Below are 6,860 nucleotides of genomic sequence, written 5' to 3' on the forward strand. Positions count from 1 at the left end.
GCCTTATCACATAAGCAACAAACAGAAAGTAGGTCAGCACAATCTGAACTGGCTGTGTGGCACAGGGCTTGGTAGAAAGGAGCCAAGCACTGTTTTTTTTTTCACCTAGCAGCTGGTGGTGGCTATTACAGGGATAGGTCACATAGACCTGTGGGTGAGAAAGAGAGAGAGAGAGAGAGAGAGAGAGAGAGGGAGGGAGAGAGAGGGAGAGAGAGTGGAAAAAATGGAGAAAAAAAAGAACAAGGCAGCAGATATGATGGCTTAACCTAACCTGAACTGAACTAGCACTCTTCACTCAAACCCCTGGGGGCCACTGTGACTCAGGGGCCTTCTCCTTCTGCCATTTCCTTTTTTTTCCTACCTCTGCCCCCTGCTCTCCTCAATGTAGTATCATCCACCCACCCACCCACCCAAAGCCACCCCACTCATTTCTGTTTCATCCTGTTACAGATTGTGAGGAGCTGAGTCACAGAAAGTTGGGGGTATGAGACGAGAGAGAGAGAGAGAGAGAGAGAGAGAGAGAGAGAGAGAGAGAGAGAGAGAGAGAGAGAGAGTACGCATGATAGAATGGAGAATTGAGGAAAGAAAATAGTGAGAAAATGTCAAGAACAGACAAAGGAAGAGTAGAAGGAGAGTGCCAGAAAATGAGAGATAAAGAGGAAGAGAGGTAAAGAGAAAAAATAAAGGAGACAGAGGGAGAAAGATGAAAAGGGGAGAGAGAGAGAGAGAGAGAGAGAGAGAGAGAGAGAGAGAGAGAGAGAGGACCACACAGCTGATATGTGTTGGTGGAATTTGCTTCAATACGATTGGACACATTCATAATGAGGTTGATGCTTAAAAGTTCTGATGCTTGTTACCATGGCAATAAGAGCTGACACCATCCCGTCGTGATGTTTTTAGGATACGGAGGCCCTGGGTTCTGGGGATGAAATTTTTTTAACTGCAGTGACACAGAAAGGGGGTGGATGGAGCAGCGGAGGCTATGGAATGAATGATGTGATAAAAAAAAAAAAAGAATCACAGAAGAAGCAGCAGCAGAAGCAAGGCGTTTTGGCTGTCAGTGCATGTATTCAATGAACTCATGGACCCAGCTGAAGACTGAGTCAGAAAAGGAAACTAGAGGGGATTGGTTAGAGAGAGAGCAGGGGGAGGTTGAAAGAGTGCAGTCTAAAAGCGATGCTGACAAACACACAACCTTCCTCACTCTCTCTTTCTCAGTGACATCCGGTTTTCGTCAAAGGGACCCTGCATCTTCATCCACATAATAGGGCAATGATGGCCTTTGTTGAGGGCAACATACTTAAAATGAGTGAGGGGAGGCGACTGATCTGTTTACATAAAGAAGCTTTATTTGCCCTGCCCTAAAAAAAAACCAAGCATACTTCTCTTGTTTGCCTGGAATGCCCTTCTTCATAGCCATAGATTATTGCCCACACATGTGGACTAACCACCTCAGAAATAGTGTGAACACTGTCTCCATTGTGGTTATCTATGCTGGAGAGACTCGTGCAGGATTTGTCCTGCATTGACCCTGATTAGTGGCTGGATGCTTGCTCTGAGGAGGCGGGAGACTGAGGTGCTTCAGAAAAGCAGCAGACAGAGCAACAGACAAACAAACAACGAAAAAAAATTTCATTCTAATGAGTGACGCAGAAGTTGAGCTTTCCTGGATTCAGAGGCATTAAAGATTGATCGCGAGCAGTGGAATACAAGTGAAGTGAACTCAGTGAACTCACAGCAGAGGCCTTGAGTGGGCTGCTCATGTGTTCGAAGAGCTTATTATAAATGTGCACTGACATTATTACGAAGCAGTGTGAACTTGCGTTGTGAGATCAGCTCAAATGTTTCTTTCCTTTTTTCACTAAGTGATTGCATGCCGTGTTCTCATCTCAGACAAGTGTATCCCCCACAGTCCACACCTCAATCTAACGGCTTTAATGTAGATCTGAGTGAAGCGGATATGGGTGGGGTTTGATACTGTTCTGATTTGGTAGTGATTGGTGTTACATAGTTAGTATCATTGTTTCATTCATCAGTTAAATTTTATTTATATATCGCTTTTTGCAACTGATTTGTCACAAAGAAGCTTTACAGAATTGCTATCAGAACAGATAATGTGGAACAGAAGCCCCATGCAAGCAACCTCTTATCCAGATCAGGGTCGTGGTGGGTCCGGAGCCTACCCGGAATCGCTGGGTGCAAGGCAGGAACACACCCTGGAGGGGGCGCCAGTCCTACACAGGGTGACACACACACTCACACATTCACTCACACTTATGGACACTTTTGAGTCACCAGTCCATCTACCAACTTGTGGTTTTTTGGACCGTGTGGGGAATCCGGAGCACCCGGAGGAAACCCAGATGGACACAGGGAGAACACACCAAACTCCTCACAGACAGTCACCCGGAGCGGGACTTGAACCCACGACCTCCAGGTCCCTGGAGCTGTGATAGTGACACTACTGACATGACCTCACTGTGCTGCCCTCCATAATATCAGTATCCTGCAAATAACTGTCTAGTGTTTAATTTACATATTGGGCAGGAATATCAAACTGTACTAATAAGAGACCTTGGGAAGATTCCTGATGTCTCAATTTATAATTACAGCCTGCAATTAAAGAAAAAAAACTGAATTGTCTCATTGATGCCATTGATAGCCAGTTAGTATCTATTCATTTTTCACATTGCCAAACCTAAATTAACATATGGATTATTAAAGTCACACAGCTCCAGGGACCTGGAGGTTGTGGGTTTGAGTCCCTCTCCGGGTAACGGTCCAAAAACACACGTTGGTAGGGTGTATTCCTGCCTTGCGCCCAATGATTCCAGGTAGGCTCTGGACCCACCGCGACCCTGAACTGGATAAGCGCTTACAGATAATGAATGAATGAATAATACTAATGCTGTTTAATTTTAAAATGTATTCTTCTTCCTTAAACTGGGAATAATGAGGTTCTTCAGATTTTTAATTCCACATTGAAGCTATAATTTTAACGGAAAACAATTCTACTTAGTGTTCTTTAAAACCTACAGACCTCATATAGACACTGAATATAAATGTAGTACTGTCATAATTTAAAAAACTGAAATTGTTCATCTTTTCTAACATCCACAGTCTAGCTGCCCACAGTCGAGGCATTCACACAGTGAGTGTTCCCTTCACAGTTATGTAGCTGTAATGTCTTTATTTAAATATATTTCAATTATTTTATTTTTTATTTGATTTTATTACATGGTTTACAGGATCATAATAAATCACTCAAGGAAATCTAACAATTTAAAATGAAAAATAAGTATAAAAAAATGTAAGTGCTGTTTAACATCTCTACATGCCAAGATTATATTGTGCAAACCAATAAACTACTGAGTGTCTTTACATTTTGTAAGTGAAGCACACAAACACTGGCAGGAACTTTTCCAAAACAGATTTCTGCTATGTTCTAGTGAGTGTATAAAAACGTTAATGGCCACTGGATGGCAGCATAGGGCAAACATGGGACGTATTCTTGATCTAATCAAATACACATGCTAATTTATTAATTCATTCATTGTCTGTAACTGCTTATCCAGTTCAGGGTTGCGGTGGGTCCAGAACCTATCCAGAATCGCTGGGCGCAATGTAGGAACACACCCTGGAGGGATTGCCAGTCCACCGTAGGGAGACACACACTCACACATTCAAACACTTTTGAGTGGCCAATCCAGCTCCCAGTGTGTGTTTGGACCGTGGGACAAAGCCATCCTCAAATAAGATTTTTATAATGATCTACATATTTTCAGTCAGGCCTCACCCAATAATGTACTGTTAGACCTCTGTTCAGAATTCCACTTACCACTTAGGTTCTTACATAGAGCAGAGGCTTGCAATAATGGGAGTGACAACAGCTCTTAGAACATGCTGAAAAATTGATGGATAAAGGCAAAGTGCTCATAGGTGCTTGACATTTTTAAAAAGTACATTTGCCAGCCATAGTGACAGCCAATGCAGAGTACAATAAAGTAAATGCTGGGTAAACATTAGATCACTTATAGAAAACCAACACTAGATAATAGCATAAAAATGATTATAAACTGTATAAACACAGATGATTTTTGAATCTGTACATATTTATTTAGCTACTCATTTGCATTGTATTCACAAAATCTATTCTGAGATTTTAATTATTTTTATTCTAAATGAAATGAAATGTTTATATATCAATGTTTCTTCATCATGTAAACTGATACATTCAGTGATTCTTCTTCTAATCGAAGTTATACTTTATAAACACATGAAAATAATGATTAACAAAATATTTTAACTAATTTTGTGGCAGAAATTGCTAGTGCGTCTTTAAATTCCACATATTCTCTGAGGGAAACACATATATGAACATTTTAATTCATACAAGCTGTTCATTTGCTGAATATCAATGAAAAAAAAAATGTAAACCCTAAAATTTGGCCTTGTAAAAAAATGCAATATTTATTTTTCTTAAAGAGAACTTTTTTCATTCAAAAAATACAATTTGACCAGATGTGCTTGGAATGTTATGATTCAGTGAAGAGACAGACTAAACAGACATAGTCCATTTTCATTCAGTTTGAACAATTTGTAAAAATGTAATAAAAACAAAAATCTGGTTTTATAATTCTATTGAAACTATATTTAACAGACAAGAGCACAAAGAATATATTTCCAGTTATTACACTAAAGTCAATTTATTCTGTAAATATATACGAATATAGAATCTGACACTGAAATATGGACTCATCAGAATACAACACATTTTTTCGCTACTTTCAGGTCATCTGAGATGAGCATGGGCCCAGAAAACTTGGCAGCATTTCTGCATAGAATAGAGCTTCAAGCTGCATTTCTTGATGCAGTGGTGGTCTGTGTTAAGTGACAACAATTTTCCAAAGTTCTCAAGAGCCTCATTTGGCTATATTTCTTACTGTAGCATGAAAGTTTCTCATGCAGTGCTGTCTGTGGGCTCAAATTCATGCAGTTTCAGCAGTTTTTGCAGTCTTGCCCTACATGGACAGGGATTTCTCCTGATTCCCTGATGTTTTTCACAATATTATACACGGTAGACTGTTAAAGAGAATTAACATGTCATAGTCTCGTTTTTACTGCATTTTACAAAAACAAACAAACAAAACAAGTGAGTTTGTACATTATCAATAAACTTTCTTAGTTGTTTGTTTGGTTTGCACTTGTTATTTTTATTTCTAGGAAACACCTCATCTGAAACATATCAGGTGGAGGTTTGTTGAAATGTCTTATCACGTGTGAATTTGAAAGGTAGTTGTTTTAAAAATATCATCCACTTAGAAGTTCTTAGGAAACAAAAGTGGTTCAGCTCAGGCATCATGGAAAGATGTAAGTGCATAAATGTATGCAGTTCTATTTATAAATTTTTAATAATCTATACTTGACTGAATAGTTAATGTTGGTTTACCACTCTGTGGTGCAAAGCACAGGAGTATTACTTGGGAAAAATAATGATTCAAGTGTGAGCAGCAAAAAAAAAAAAATGAATTTACAAAATTGCAACCGAAAACATGTAGTATCATGTATCTCAGAGCTGCAGCAGAAAATGTTAATAATAGAGTAGCATAAAACTTAAGACTAATTGGATCGGTTACATTTGTTTCAAGTTTATTGTTTCAATTTCAAAGACAACCAAGAAAGTCATCATTTGGTGTTGTTAGTTACTGTTAGCTCAGATACCGTCAGCACAGATACAGTTAGAAGTGTAAAGATGAATCACAAAAATGAATAAGGAATTAAATGTCATTGAGTAAAAATGATTCATCACTATTACACTTGAGTAGAAGTAAAGAAATTATACTCCTACAGTGTTGGGAGAATTATTCTTAAACATTTTCCACTACAGAATACAAAGTCCATAAAATTTTATTTCTAACATATTTCTTTAGATATCTTAAGGTGTGTAACGTATTCTGAAACTTTGTAATACTTCAATATTTTCTTACATTTTAAAACAGTGTGAATGTGGTAACCAACCAAACTATGTTCAGAAGAATATTCTTGTGTTTTCCTACTGTAGCAACTAGCTAAATGTTTTAGTTTTCCTGAATGTACGCAACATTTTCCGTAAAAGAGTAAAGACTATAAGATTATGTAAAGACAAATGATCAATTCATTGATTTGTCTAGAAAGAAAAAAAAATATTCCCTTGATTATTTCCTGAAGGTCAGAATGAGGAAAATAAATGTTGATTGGATGTTCCTGACACATAGCAGCACTCCCCCTACACCCACCACCTGTTCTACCCAGAATTGTTCCCCCTGTTCATCTCCTGGAGCCTGGAGGGTTAAAAGAAAACAAATATGGTATAAAACTAACAGTGTTAGCCATGACCAAAAATTAATCTGTTACCCTTCTGGCTCACATCACTAGTAGAAAAAAAAAGAGGAAATATTTTTTCAACTGTTTTTAAATATATAACAAACATGTCGTGGAATTTAGTCTCCGTTGTGTAATTTCCACAGCTGTTGAGAGTGAAACATATTAGACAAACATGAAATATTCTGGTTTTGTATAAAATCTTCTGTTACTGCTACAAACATTATCAGCACTTTGTGAATTCTGTGTTCCAAAAGAACTAAGACTACTATTTTCCTTTACACTTTACTTCAAATTGAGGCATGTTTATTTCACATATGTGGAAAAGGCTAAGAAATTCTTCAACATTTAAAATGGAGTGGGGGTGAGTTTAGAACTCTGGCTAAAATCGTTTGTTTTCTGAATGAGACATCTTGCTTGTCACTAAAAATGACATGAAATGACTAAACCACTGCTTTTACGGACCCCGTGTCTAGTAACTGCACTAAACGGTGTGTGTT

This window comes from Hoplias malabaricus, chromosome 7, assembly GCF_029633855.1.
Source record: "Hoplias malabaricus isolate fHopMal1 chromosome 7, fHopMal1.hap1, whole genome shotgun sequence".
Taxonomy (NCBI): Eukaryota; Metazoa; Chordata; class Actinopteri; order Characiformes; family Erythrinidae; genus Hoplias; species Hoplias malabaricus.